At 46.0% G+C, this 13848-nt stretch overlaps 1 protein-coding gene and 1 long non-coding RNA gene across 10 annotated transcripts in view; one reads left to right on the top strand and one right to left on the bottom strand.

Moving 5' to 3' along the window:
* Positions 1 to 13848, bottom strand: part of MTUS2 (microtubule associated scaffold protein 2) — a 502895-nt gene that overhangs the window by 317308 nt on the left and 171739 nt on the right. The gene's annotated exons all lie outside the window — the stretch shown is intronic.
* LOC140910346 (uncharacterized) overlaps positions 1080 to 13848 on the top strand; it is a 62775-nt gene continuing 50006 nt past the window's right edge. For all 3 annotated transcript variants that reach the window (XR_012158548.2, XR_012158546.2, XR_012158545.2), the window contains exon 1: positions 1080 to 1371. This is a non-coding gene — a long non-coding RNA (uncharacterized LOC140910346). The remainder of the gene's footprint in view (positions 1372 to 13848) is intronic.

Genomic DNA, 13848 nt, shown 5'->3' with positions numbered 1-13848 from the left:
AGACTCACTAACATCAGTGGGCCCTATTATAGGGTAGCTGGGTAAAATGTAATGTTTGTGTTATACTGGAGGTCAGACTAGGTGATCTAATGACCTACTATATAACGTTCTGGCCTCTCCGTATAGGTGAGCCAATCTTCTGTTGAGCTATCGAAGTCCAAAATCCATTTGCCCTACACAGATGCATACTTTAAGCCTTCTTTCTCCCTAAATCAGCAGTGTTCTCACAGTCCCAGTGGCTGGAGGGCTTTTCAGTTGTACCAGGCCTCCGCAGGCACGCTCTGTTCCACTGTATTCCTGGATCAGTATCCCATGCTCGCTGCCAACTGCTGTGTCTTTCGCTCTTTACACAACAAATGTAATATGAAGCAGTCACATGGCACAGTGGAGGTCAAATAACCATCTTTACTAACTACATGCAACGTGCAAGGCTGAGTTCCATACATACACCACTGCTCTGGCATGTTTCTAAGACCACAGAGAGCACCACCAGAGGGCTCACTGACTATTTATAGGGATTCTACCCAATTCCTATACAATAAAAGAACCCAAACAGAAAAAGCCAAAAAGCCTTCAGCCTCCTTCCATTTTATTTCTCTACCTTAAGCTTCAAGGGAATACCTAGGAAATGAATTAATTCCCTGTTTGCTGGAAATCAATGGGGATTTCTTCAACTTGTCACACACGGCATTCCTGAAAGAATAGCCAAAATTAAATGCAGGAGAGCCACACGCTTCCCACCCCACAATGGGGGGGAAGGGAAGCTCAGCATCTCGGTGCGCCTTACACAACCTGTGACTCACCATGAAAGAACAGAACTGAAGAATCTTGTGCCAGCAGGCACTGTAGGAGCAGATTTTTGATATCCCAGAACCAAGCAATGTGTTTAAACCACTGCCAGTTGCTGCAGTACTAATTGTTATGCTTATTGCTGAAAGCAGCTAAAAGAAGGCCTTTCTGAAACCTTAGCACAACTAACAGACCAGGAGGGGAGAGGGAAGTGAGTGACCTCGAGGAGTAAACATGATCCTCTGCCCTCCTGACTTGAGTTGTTTTTCCCAAGCATGCGGTTTTGCAAGATTGAAAGTCTGACAATAGTTAACTATTGCTATACAGCTGGTTAACTGATGGAATACTCTCTGCCTGACAAGCTGGAAATCTCCACACTTAACTTAGTTTCTGCTCAGCAGTTTGTCTGGGTTTTTTTGTTTTGATGAACAAGCTATGTAATAATAACAACAAATTGGGTATAAAAAGAGGGAGAAATCTGAGCTCTATGGACACCTGAACACCTCTCAAGGTCCCCTGCAGACAGAAGACCGGCCACTGGACGTTTGCAGTTATCCACTCGAGATCTCTTCAAGACTTTGGGTAAATACAAATCTGAGATTTTGGGGGGGTGTTTTACTAATATGTTGTGGAGATACGGTTGCCAACCCTCCAGGATTGGCCTGGAGTCTCCGGAATCAGCATAGATTTCCCGGCGACTATTGAAAGGAATCCGGGACATTTTAATAGGATATTTTAAGAAAAGGACATTACATCATGTTGGGGGGAAAAAATCTCCCAGAATAGCTTCAGTCAGGGTTGGCAACCCTATGTGGAGGTGTATAAGTGCTTGAGACTAAAAGTACAGCTTTCAGTGAAAGCACTCTTGTATTGTGCTGTTTGTGCAAGCCATCTATCGGTTGAATGTCTGTGTCTCTAGTGATTTATTTCCTGCCACCACTTCATCAAGAGTAAAAGTTACCAAGAGCTCTGGGTTCAGAAACCCTGGGTAACAGCACTACGATCTCTCATTGCTTCTGTCCATTTAAGGGGTGCATGATCACTTTACAATTCACTTTCCTTTTTGAGTAAAAAACCAACAGCACTTGCCCCACTAGAAGCATTTTGATACAGTTTAATTTCCTTGTGCATGGCACGTGGTGGCAGGGAGAAAGGGGGCCCTAGCACAGGAGGGATAGCAAAGGGATTATGTTGCCTTCAGAGCTGCTAACTCTAGGGATTTTTTCAGGAGTGACAGGAGTTTGGCCAGGGTTGTAGCTTGTCTTATGACAAGGTGGGATGCTCCCACCTTCTAGCCAATTTCAGACCTGCCAGAGGGGGATGGGACCTCCTCTGATTGGCTGCCTATCCCACTAGCCCACCTCTGGGGGATAGAACAGCCAATCCAGGCTGCTGCATAAAGCGACAGAACTCCCTCCTGCTCCCCTCAGACACCATCTTTCTCACAGGAGGGGAGGTGGCAGGGGGAGCACAGGGCCCGGCAGCTCACTCCCTCGTCTCCCTCCCTTCCTGTGAGCAATGAGACGCCTCCTCTGATCCTCCCCCCGCTGCCTGCAACACCTGGCCTGGGAAGGGGGCAGAGAAGGGGTGAAGAGCCCCTGGAGCTGCCCCTCCAGACTGGAAGGGGGAGAGGAGACTCTACTGTAGCCCCCAGGTCTGGAAAGGGGCTGAAGAGCTCCAGGAGGATCAGAAATGTGGCAGGGGAAGGGAGGGTGTGGCACAACCAATAGGGGCTGAGCAGATAGGGCTAGGGAGACTGTAGGATTGCCACCTTTGAAGTACAAAAATCAGGATATCCCTGAGCTGGGAAGGTGCAGGGGAAGATAGGAGGTGGCTCGTGGGTGTGGATCAGGGCCCTGCTGAGCAGGAATAGCTGCCACTATGGTGAGAAGCAAGGCACTGTGGGGCTATTTCCTTGAGCTCTTTTTACTGCTCTGAGAAGCTTGTTGGCCAGGTAGGAAGCAGCTGCTTCCGCTGAATGGCTTCTTTGCGGCAACTGCGTAGCAGCCAGTAGCGTGGAGGAGCAGCAGCATGAGGAGGAGAAAGATGAGACTCCCCCACCCCAGCAGCAGCCCAAGAGGTGACTCAACGGACAAAAAACAGGAGTTAATTCACTTTTAATGTCCTGGGACAGCTACCTCAGAAAAAAAAAAAAAAAGGGCAATCATTGGAAAACCTGGACTGACACCAATAGAACAGATGTGGGGGAGGATTTGGAGGTTTGGGGAGCAAAGTTAATTGCTGGGCAGGAGACTGGCAGATGGGGACGTGAGAGCTCCTGTAGTGAGAGCCAAAATCAACTTACTCAGTAAATTTGGGAGAGTAGGCAATGCTAATGGTCACACGCTGGGGATGGGCAGAAGGGGGTTCAAAAACCAAAATACAATATTTTTTAAAACCTCATGGTTTTGGGCGTCTGACTCAGAATTTTTGAACTTTTGGGGCTGGCAATACTACGCATGTTTCACAGCCAGAGACCCCTTTTCAATAAGGGGGTAACTGATTTCACAGGTCTGTTCCTGAGAGGAAATGGCCACTACCACATGCAAGTCTGGCTGACTAATGGGAGTTGTGAGTGTACAGCTTTCTAGGGAACAGGCCTACAACTTACCATACCATAGAAGAGGCAACAGCAGTGTAGAGGGCAACAAGCCCTCTATATCTCAAATAACATTTCCCCAGTTACACTTTGGGGTTCAGTGCATTTTACATGAGAACAGATCTCAGATCAAAAAACTTCTGAGAAAATATATCAAACATTTTTTTCATAAGTTACCTTATGAATGCTTTTCAAAACCAGCATATTTTAAACAAAAATGTGAAGAGCTAACCTAATAATTTATTACCTGTCAGTCTGTAATCCCCCAGGACATTATGTGGAAAGAATCCTGCTTTCTGTTATTTCAAAAGAATGTAGGCTTTAGGATTAAAGATCCTGATTATCAAAACTGACAAATTATTTTAATAATTAGCATCAAACAAGTTTCTATAAGGCATAAGTCATAATAATTGTGTACTTCCAACCCTTTTAAAAAATTCACAGTTGGAGAACTTCACATTGTGCAATATAAACAATCCTATTAATAAGGTTCCAAAAAGCCATATGTCTCTGATCTTCTGAATAAAGTCAACCACAAAGCTAATTAGATTATCATTTAAACTACTCTTGAACAAGTTTCATTTTTATTTTAGTTTCAGATTAGGTTGCTTGTTTAAACACATTGGAATTTGTGCATACTATCAGAAAACTGAAGCTTTCCATTTAATACAGTACAAGTTAAGGACTAAAACCCAGGACAACCCAGGATTTACCGCTGTGGAGAGATACAGAGCTAGATGAGTGCATATTGTCAGTCCAAAGGGTAAAAAGAGCAAGTGGGTAAGTAGAAGTGAAGCCAAGTCAGCAATGTGAGATTCCAGCAAACTGTTCCTGACCAGTGAGGTCAGTAGCACATAGCCACAAGCAGCCAGGGCAACATAGAAAGTGTAAAAAGAGGGCCGGAGCTTGAGCCGGATAAAGGAAGTAATGTTGATCACATTTAGATAGACCAAATTAGTAATATGAAAATGGTAAAAGCAAGAGTCGACAAGGAATTTCTTTTAGAGGGAGATGCTAAATATATGTAGAATGATCCGCCCCCCCCCCCCCACACACACACTTTTCTAAAAGAGAATAGAACTGGAACTTTAAAGGACAGTAGGAAGTAGAGAAAGAAAGAAAGAATAGTGAGGTGTACTAGTAGCTTCCAAGCTCCAACAAATGTGACATCAGCCAGCATTTCGGGTGCATTACAATCAGAGTTCAGACCAGGGCAAAGCATAGGGTCAGAACTAGAGGCACTTAAAGAGGAATCCATTATGGCCATAGACACAGGCACTGTCTCCATGCTCACATTGCTGGATCTCACTACAGCTCTTGATGCAATAAATCCCAAGGTTTTGCTAGCCTGCCTGGATGACATAGAAGGAGTAGATGGAACAAGCGCTACAGTGGCTCCAATGATTCCTCTCCAGCAGAACTCACAATGGTAATGGGTAACTGCTCCTCTCTTAAGTTCCTCACCTGTACCATCATACATGGATTGATATTATATCTGCTTCTCTTCACTGATCTCATGAGACCATTGAGGGAGCGAGTGAAATAGCATGGGTACAGCTGGCAACAATATGCAGACAACACAACTATCTAGCCCATTCTCAGCTGATGCAAGCACCATCACAACTGAGATGTCAGAATACCTCCTTGGATAAAGACCTGCTGGCTCAAGCTGAACCCAGGCAAGACTGAACTGATGCTGGTTGTGTAACGCCGACAGACCCCTGTCAACGGTGGGCAGGATCGAACCGAGGAACTCCAGAGCTTAGTGCATGAACCAAAAGCCAATTGGCTATTAGCTAAGGCTGTAGAGCAGACTCATTTTATCTCTCTCTTTAAGTGGTCTCAGTGCTACTAGATGGGACAGAGCACCACACCCAGAAGGTGTGTGGGTTACATACTTCCCCTAGCTGAGGAAGCGCGTCCCAATCTTCAGAGTCTTCCCAGCTGAAATCCCAGACGAGCCCCCACTTGTAACACTGACAGACCCTGGTTGTTGGCAGGCAGGATCGAACCTGGGGCTTTGGAGCTTAGTGCATGAGCCTCTACCGCATGAGCCAAAAGCCAACTGGCTATTCGTGAAGGCTGTAGAGCAGACTCATTTTATCTCTCTAAGTGGTCTCGGTGCCACTAGATCGGACAGCACACCACATCCAGAAGGTGCGTGGATTACAGTTGCAAGGGGGAAACACTTCGAAAAACCAGCTGAGATACTGTCTGCACAGATGTACAGACCCCATTAGTCAAAGCAGAGTGAGGCCTTCAGTCTGGTGTGACTCCTCATTAAGACTGGATGACCACATAGCATCAATGTCTAAAAATGCCTTCTTTCATCTCCAGCTCTCCAGGAAACTTTGCCTATTTGTCACCTCCAGGCTTGATTACTCTGATTCACTGTATCTGATACTGAATGTAAAGACAATGCACAGTCTCCTGCTGGTACAGAATGCAGCCACCTGTTTCCTCCATAGTCTTGGCTCCCAGGAGCATATAAGCACCATGCTCAAGTCTCTCCGCTGGCCCCCACTCAATTTCAAATACCAGTTTAAGGTCTTGGTCACAAAGCGCAGGATAATGCACAGGAGACCAGGGGACAAAGAATCTCCATCAAGGGGATCTTGCTATGGAACAAATTTCCAGAGGAGATTACACTAATCCAGAGTCTTTAGGAAATGCTGAAAATCTCTCCTCATTAGAGCCCTTTTACCACAGCAAGAAGGATACTCTCAACATTGAGTCTCCGTCTACCCATACCTCTACCCAAATATTTTAAACTGTAACAAATCAACCAACCTGCAAAAAAGAAGTCAAACCCCTCAAACAATAAAAAATACCCAAAGCAGAATGTTTACTCTAAAAAGGGAGATGAGCCAGACACTCCATGAAATCCACAAGACACTTCACTATTGCTATAGATTTTACATAGAAGTTGGTCAGACACTCCAGAAATGGGCAGAAGTATAAAATCCTAAAATAGATCAATGGATGCATGGATGGTTGAGGGAAGGATTTCTGAGAAAAGGTAAACACTAGAAGTTGATTATTGGGCTTTTTCTGCAGCTTTCTCAACTTCATTCCATTCTATAAAAAGCAAGATGAACAGATCAATATAACGCACCTCACAAAACACAAACTATGGATTATCATAAAATCTACTAACACCTGAAGATCAGATATTTTGGGCCCCCATTCACTTTTCTACTTAATCTATTGTTCTACAGTACCAAACCTGTACATAACCTGTGATGTGTGTAACATTTCAAAAGTGATGCATTTTGTTAAGATTGCTAAATTATTCCTCTCTTGCAAAACAGCTGAGAAAGGGGGAAAATGTATATAGTTGCAAAATTTAAGCACGTATAAGTTTGGAATTTTGCTTTCTAAGAAGCAAGAATGAGAAACTCATAAACCTTGTCTATTTTAACAAGTTTACCCATTGCTGATAATGCAGTTACAACTAATGCTGAATTCAGTTTAACTGCAAGTGTAGCCAAGGGTAAACTATCTTCAGCACCAATTTCTGAATCCTGCTGAAGTCAATGGCAGGTAAATGTGCTCAGCACTTCTGAAAATATGTGAACTCTTATATCGGTCCTGCGACAAAGTTCCTGCTCTACCTTGGTGGGTCTTGCGCTTATTGGCAGATTTGCTCACCTTGGAGCTTCACGGCAGCCCTCAACTTGGCCGTTTTTCTGAATTCACAGTCCAGGGTCGACTCCTCCTGTGTCTGATCAGGAGTTGGGGAGGATTTGGGGGGGAACCCGGGCCCGCTCTCTACTCCGGGTTCCAGCCCAGGGCCCTGTGGAATGCAGCTGTCTAGAGTGCCTCCTGGAACAGCTGTGCGACAGCTACAACTCCCTGGGCTACTTCCCCATGGCCTCCTCCCAACACCTTCTTTAGTCTAACCATAGGACCTTCCTCCTGGTGTCTGATAATGCTTGTACATCTCAGTCCTCCAACAGTCCACGTTCTCACTCTCAGCTCCTAGTGCCTCTTGCTCCCAGCTCCTCACACGCACATCACAAACCTCATCCGATGAAGTGAGCTGTAGCTCATGAAAGCTTATGCTCAAATAAATTGGTTAGTCTCTTAAGGTGCCACTAGTACTCCTTTTCTTTTTGCGAATACAGACTAACACGGCTACTACTCTGAAACCACAAACTGAAGTGAGCTCCTTTTTAAAACCCAGGTGCCCTGATTAGCCTGCCTTAATTGATTCTAGCAGCTTCTTGATTGGCTGCAGGTGTTCTAATTATCCTGTCTTAATTGTCTCCAGAAGGTTCCTGATTGTTCTGGAACCTTCCCTAGGGAAAAGGGACCTACTTAGCCTGGGGCTAATATATCTGCCTTCTATTACTCTCCTGTAGCCATCTGGCCTGACCCTGTCACATATCCCCTCCCCCCCACCCCGCTCAACACTACAGGGTTGGGCAACTTCTCGGGTCCACCTACCTACGAGAGCGACCCTCTGGCTTTGGGACAGTATTCGGGTTCCCAAGGCCTTAGCTGCCCTTCTTTCCCTTTTCGTCTTTCTACGCTGTCTGGGAGTGGAGAACAAATCTGGGGATATTTCAGAGAAGGTTGGGGGTTGACAGTCTACTGTGGATACCTCACTACTTTCAGGGCTTCCCCCTTTCTCCAATTCCCCTACTGGGAGTAAGTCTCCAAACCCTGGGAAGTCCCTCCCTATGAGCACTGTGTATGGGAGTTTAGGGACTACACCTGCTGCTACCTCAGTAGTGTTCCCCTGAATCTCGATTTTTACTGGGATGGTGGGGTAATAACCAACTGTCCCATGGACGCATGTTATCCCCATACGCTTGGCCCACAGCAGCTGACTACGCTTCACAAGCTTCACCGAGACAAGCGTGATAGCACTCCCCGAATCAACCAGTGCTGTGGTCTCCCATTTAGCTTCACTGGTCTAGTATACATATGTGGGGTTAGTGAGACCCCCCACAAGGTGGATTAGGGAGCATGGGTCTGCCCAGTTCCCCAGGTTACACTGCATAGGCTCCTCGGCATTGGGACACTGTTCAGATATGTGTTCCCACTCCTCGCAGGCGTAACATCTGTATGGAGCCCTAGGCATTCCCCGGTCTCTTGGTTTGTGTAGTCTAACATCATGATCCTCTTCCCCCTCAGTGCTCCGACTCTTTGTGGCTTCTGGTGGGCCTTCAGCCCCTCTCTTTTCCCACCTGGGCTCTCCTGGTGGCCCAGTCACCGGAGCTCTAGGGCTTGGTGCTGCTAGTTTAACCCGGGGTGCTTCTTCCTTAACTGGTTGGGTCAGCTCCCTCGCCGTCCTTCGCCTTTCTACCAGCACGATAACCTCATCATAGGTGGAAGGTTCGTTCTGGCTTGCCCAAGCGCGAAGGTCTGGCGGTAGTCCTCTCATGTATCAGTCGATGACCAGAACCTCTAGTATCTCCTCTGGACTCCGGGACTCAGTTCATAACCACTTTCGTGCGAGATGGATGAAGTCATATAATTGGGACTGCGAGGTTTTATTTTCCTGATTCCTCCACTCATGATATCGCTGGGCCTGCACTGCGGTCGTTACCCCAGATCTGGCCAGGATCTTTGCTTTCAGCTGGGGGTAATCTGCCGCAGCCTCTTCAGGCAAATCATAGTAGGCCTTCTGGGCCTCCCCACACAGGAATGGAGTAAGGATGCCAGACCACTGTTCTCGGGGCCAAGCCTCCCGCAGGGCTGTCTCTCAAAGGCCAGGAGGTATGCCTCTACATCATCCTCCCGCATCATTTTCTGCAGCCAGTTGCTGGCCCGCATGATCTGCATCCCATTATGACCGCGGTTCAGCTCTGTAAGGGCCTTTACCTGGTTTACCAGTTCCCACAACATAGCCCGGTCTTGAGCAGCCTGGTCCATCAACAGGCGATTAGTCTCTTGCTGCAGCAGTACAGCCTCCTGTTGGGCGGCTGCCTGGACACGAGTAGCCTCCTGCTGGGCAGCTGTGGCTTGTATCAATGCCCGAATTACCTCCCGCATTGTGGTGAAAAAAATAAAAATAGACCCTCTTCCCTTTTTTTTCTTCCCACCCCCCCTTCCAAACACCCTCCTTCTTCTGCCGTGCTGTGGACACCAGATCCCACTGCTAACACCAGTTGTGACAAAGTTCCTGCTCTACCTTGGTGGGTCTTGCGCTTATTGGCAGATTTGCTCGCCTTGGAGCTTCACGGCAGCCCTCAGCTTGGCCGTTTTTCTGAATTCATAGTCCAGGTCGACTCCTCCTGTGTCTGACCAGGAGTTGGGGAGGATTTGGGGGGAACCCGGGCCCGCTCTCTACTCCGGGTTCCAGCCCAGGGCCCTGTGGAATGCAGCTGTCTAGAGTGCCTCCTGGAACAGCTGTGCGACAGCTACAACTCCCTGGGCTACTTCCCCATGGCCTCCTCCCAACACCTTCTTTATCCATAGGACCTTCCTCCTGGTGTCTGATAATGCTTGTATACCTCAGCCCTCCAATAGTCCACGTTCTCACTCTCAGCTCCTAGTGCCCTCTTGCTCCCAGCTCCTCACACGCACACCACAAACTGAAGTGAGCTCCTTTTTAAAACCCAGGTGCCCTGATTAGCCTGCCTTAATTGATTCTAGCAGCTTCTTGATTGGCTGCAGGTGTTCTAATCAACCTGTCTTAATTGTCTCCAGAAGGTTCCTGATTGTTCTGGAAACTTCCCTTTTACCTTACCCAGGGAAAAGGGACCTACTTAGCCTGGGGCTAATATATCTGCCTTCTATTACTCTCATATAGCCATCTGGCCTGACCCTGTCACAGTCCCTAAGTGGGCATTTAGAAGCCTAATTTTAGGCATCCAGGTTTGAAAATATTAACACTATAGAATCTATGCTAATTTAGGTTAACTGTCAAATCATCAAAAATATCACTGCAGACACGTTGAACCAGTTAATAAGTTAAAAAAATACAACAACCACGACACACACACATGGTCAAAAATACTGTACATTTCCACTAACCTGTAATTCAGAATAAGCGGAGATAATTTGCTCTAAATTTCCAAAACCTGTTTATCCTTGAACTGAGACTCAATGGTCAAAAGTTTTTATTTAACAAATTGGAGGGAAGGGGTGAGATGAAAATAGTGGTTAAATCTAGATTACAATCTTAATTATGGGACCCTGATTCCATAAATTAAAACAACCCACTTTGACTGGCATAGTGAGGTCAGTTCGTTGATTCTTTAGTTAATGCTCCATCACCATATCTTACAAGGGATATGGGTTAGATTCCCAGGCCCAGAAAGAACCAGCAGCAATTTCAGCTATTAGGGAACAAGGAACTCTTTGTGTTGTTCCATTGGAACCCCTGTGACTGAACAAGAAGCTGAACTGATGTGTGTCAGAAGAAGTAACATCCAGTCCCTCCCCTCTTTCTTGGTGTGACGGGGCACCTGCCCAGCACTGGCCGTGAGAGGGTTAAAACCAGCCTAGGGAGGCTGAGCGGCAGGCAGCCAAAGGAGTGGCTGCAGAGGAAACAGCCAATTATGGCGGCAGCTGTAGACAATTAGGGCAGCCGTTGGACCAGCCAATCAGGGCCCAGCTGGCTCATATAAAAGAAGCTGCAGATGAGAGCAAGTATCTGCTGCAGGGAAGGGCAGGTGCTAGCAGGGACCTGGGGAGTTTGGGAGAGATCCTGATGGGCTGCCAGGTCTTGCAGGTTCGAGGCCCTGGGAAGAGGGCAAAGGAGCTGGAGCCAGAGGCAGAAGGAACCGAGGTTGCGGGGAAGTAGCCCGGGGAATAGAGACAGTGAGCGGAAGGAAGAGGCAGTGGGAAGCTACTGTTTGCAGGGTCCCTGGCCAGGGCCCGGAGTAGTGGGCGGGCCTGGTGCCTCCCTCCCTTCCCCACTAGCGGCTGAAGGAGCAGCCCGGCTGTGGACTGCCAAGCTGCTGTGAGGAGTGGCTGGAATCTTGTTGGAGAAGTCCCCTGGAAGGGGGGGAAACCAGATGGTGACATGGCCAGAGGGCTGTGCCATGAAGCAGACACCGAAAGAATGGAACTGCAACGGGTCTACAGGAGGAGGCAAAGATGGGAGAGCTACCACTGCCTGAGGGCGCACTCTCTGGAACTGAGCTAATTCTCAAAACACTCAGCAGGAGGTGCCAGTGTGGTGAGTGACCCTGTGACACTTGCCCAAGCAGGTTTGGGTGATTTTGGGCCTATCAAGGATGAGAAGAAAGAAAATCCTCGTTAAGGATCACAGAGGACAGAACCCAAACCTTGTCATTCAGAAATATCAAGCACAGATAATGCATCACAAGTCTGCTGTTTAATTAATCTTGAAAATACTACAAGGGAAATAGATCACAATGATCACTTCTCTGTAAGCAATTATGTTTGTTCTGCTTAGAAAAATGTATATCTTAAAGCCATTTTCTGAAATTTGTCTGTCACATAATTGCATTCTCCTTTTCACAAAATAGGGAAACAAGCAGATATTCTTTATGTGCCTTTAACATTTTCTAATCTCCTACCATTTCTAATTCTTATAGACAAAATAAAAACCATTCTCATTTCAGTTTTTTCTTCCATACAAACTTTACAACAACAAGAATACATGGATTCTAGTGGGAAGATTAAATACATTTACACTCTTTTTTTTTATTTGATTATTTCAATTTCACCTAAAAATCACCTGTACAAAAGCTCAAGTTATCTCTGATATTAGAGATACAAATCAACTTAAACACCACAAATGCAAACCAGCAGTCTTGTCGAGTCCCTCCCCAAAGAGGAGAAAATTACACCCCATTCAAGTCACTGACCACAGCCCAAAATATTCCAACAATCCACTTCTTCTGACCTGAGATTCTTATCTCCTCTCTCAAAAGTTGGGAAAAGATAGGAGTTTTGCAGCATGCCCTTAAACTCAACAGATTCTGGCTATTTCCGGCAAAGTGGGGAAGTGAATTCCAAAGACTCAGCCCTGCATGAAAAACAGCCTGCCAGCAGCCCCACTCTGTTAAAATGAGGAGCTTCAGATTGAATGCCTCTGTGGCTCAGGCACAGAGTGGGACATGTAATGCACACTGACCTGTGGGTTACACCAGCTCATATAAAACCAGCAGGTATGCGCCTCTGATGAAAGGGGAAGAGAGAATCCTCACTATAGTTTCTGATTGCTTCCTTCATAGTACTAACATCACTTCTATTTTATCTGAACTGAGCTCTAAATACCAGAACTGTATACTGAACCTGAAATGTGAACATTACACTGAGTTCCTTCCTCCTCATTAGAGCTCAGTGGGAAATTGATTTTTAGTTCTGTGGAAATTTTGAATTTTCAGAAATATATTTTTCATCTCAAATTATTACAAAAAACCCTCAATTTTTTGCTGAACTAAAATCCTGCAGAATATAGTGTTTCCAAAATGAAATATGCTTGCCGGGATCCCTGGCTGCCCATCTGGCATGGTACAGGGAGCCAGAAACCCTGGAAGCCTTGGTAGCTGCTGACTGAATTGACATAGTTGTCAGTTTCACTGCTGCCCACAAGGAACAGCAGGTGAAACAGCCAGAGTAGTATGACTAGGCTGGTCAGTTTCACCACTGCCATTCAGGGTCCCCATCTTCATGGCAGCCCACCTGGCAGGGACCCGGAGAGCCTGGAAGTCCAAGAAAACTTGGCTCCTGGGTAGCCCACCTAGAGGAGTGATAGGGAGCCGATAGCTTGAAAGAGCAGCTTCAAGGCTCAACAAAATCCCCTGGATAGGGTTCGAAGTTTGTCAAAGTCAAACCTCTTGTGCTAAATATTTCAGTTGCAACTAATTTGCATTTTTCTGATTGGCTCTACTCTCATACATCACCACCAACAATAACAATATTTCTGCAGGCCAAATTATTCCCTCAGTTACACCTGTGCCATGTCTTTGTCAGAAAATTATGTCCTATGGAAAATATGTGCCATCCCAATGCCTTCAATATGTTTACACAGGTCTAACTGTTTAGAACTCCATAAATAATCCCACTGATGACATATAAATAGGAATAGAATCCATAGCTCACTCTCAGCTCTGCTGGGCTAACAGAGGTTGTTTTTTTTTAAAAGGACAGCTAAAAAAACTTACTTTTTTATCACAAAAGTAAGTAGATATGACTTTGAATACACACAGGGACCAGATGTGCTGTGTTTGAATGTATCATTTCTGTAGTCACTTTTCAGACTAGAACCACACTATAACTTTGGGGCATTTCCACCATATGGGTGGAAAAAACTGCCTACTGAACTACAAACCTGCTACCATTGATCTGATTAAAAGTTTCATAATATTCTCAATTTGTGTATGTTAAGATACGGTCTGTACAGTGTTAGGGTTATCCGATGGGAATCTATAGATTGTGATCTTGCTCTTGTGTTTTAGTACAGTAGAATTTTTCAGGGTTATTGCTGGAACAGAACTACTCCTACTGTTTTAAGTTGAAATGGGTTCTGT

Source organism: Lepidochelys kempii, chromosome 1 (genome assembly GCF_965140285.1).
Source record: "Lepidochelys kempii isolate rLepKem1 chromosome 1, rLepKem1.hap1, whole genome shotgun sequence".
NCBI classification, from domain to species: domain Eukaryota; kingdom Metazoa; phylum Chordata; order Testudines; family Cheloniidae; genus Lepidochelys; species Lepidochelys kempii.
The sequence above is the reverse complement of the archived record's forward strand: the minus strand, read 5'-3'. Positions and strand labels throughout refer to the sequence as shown.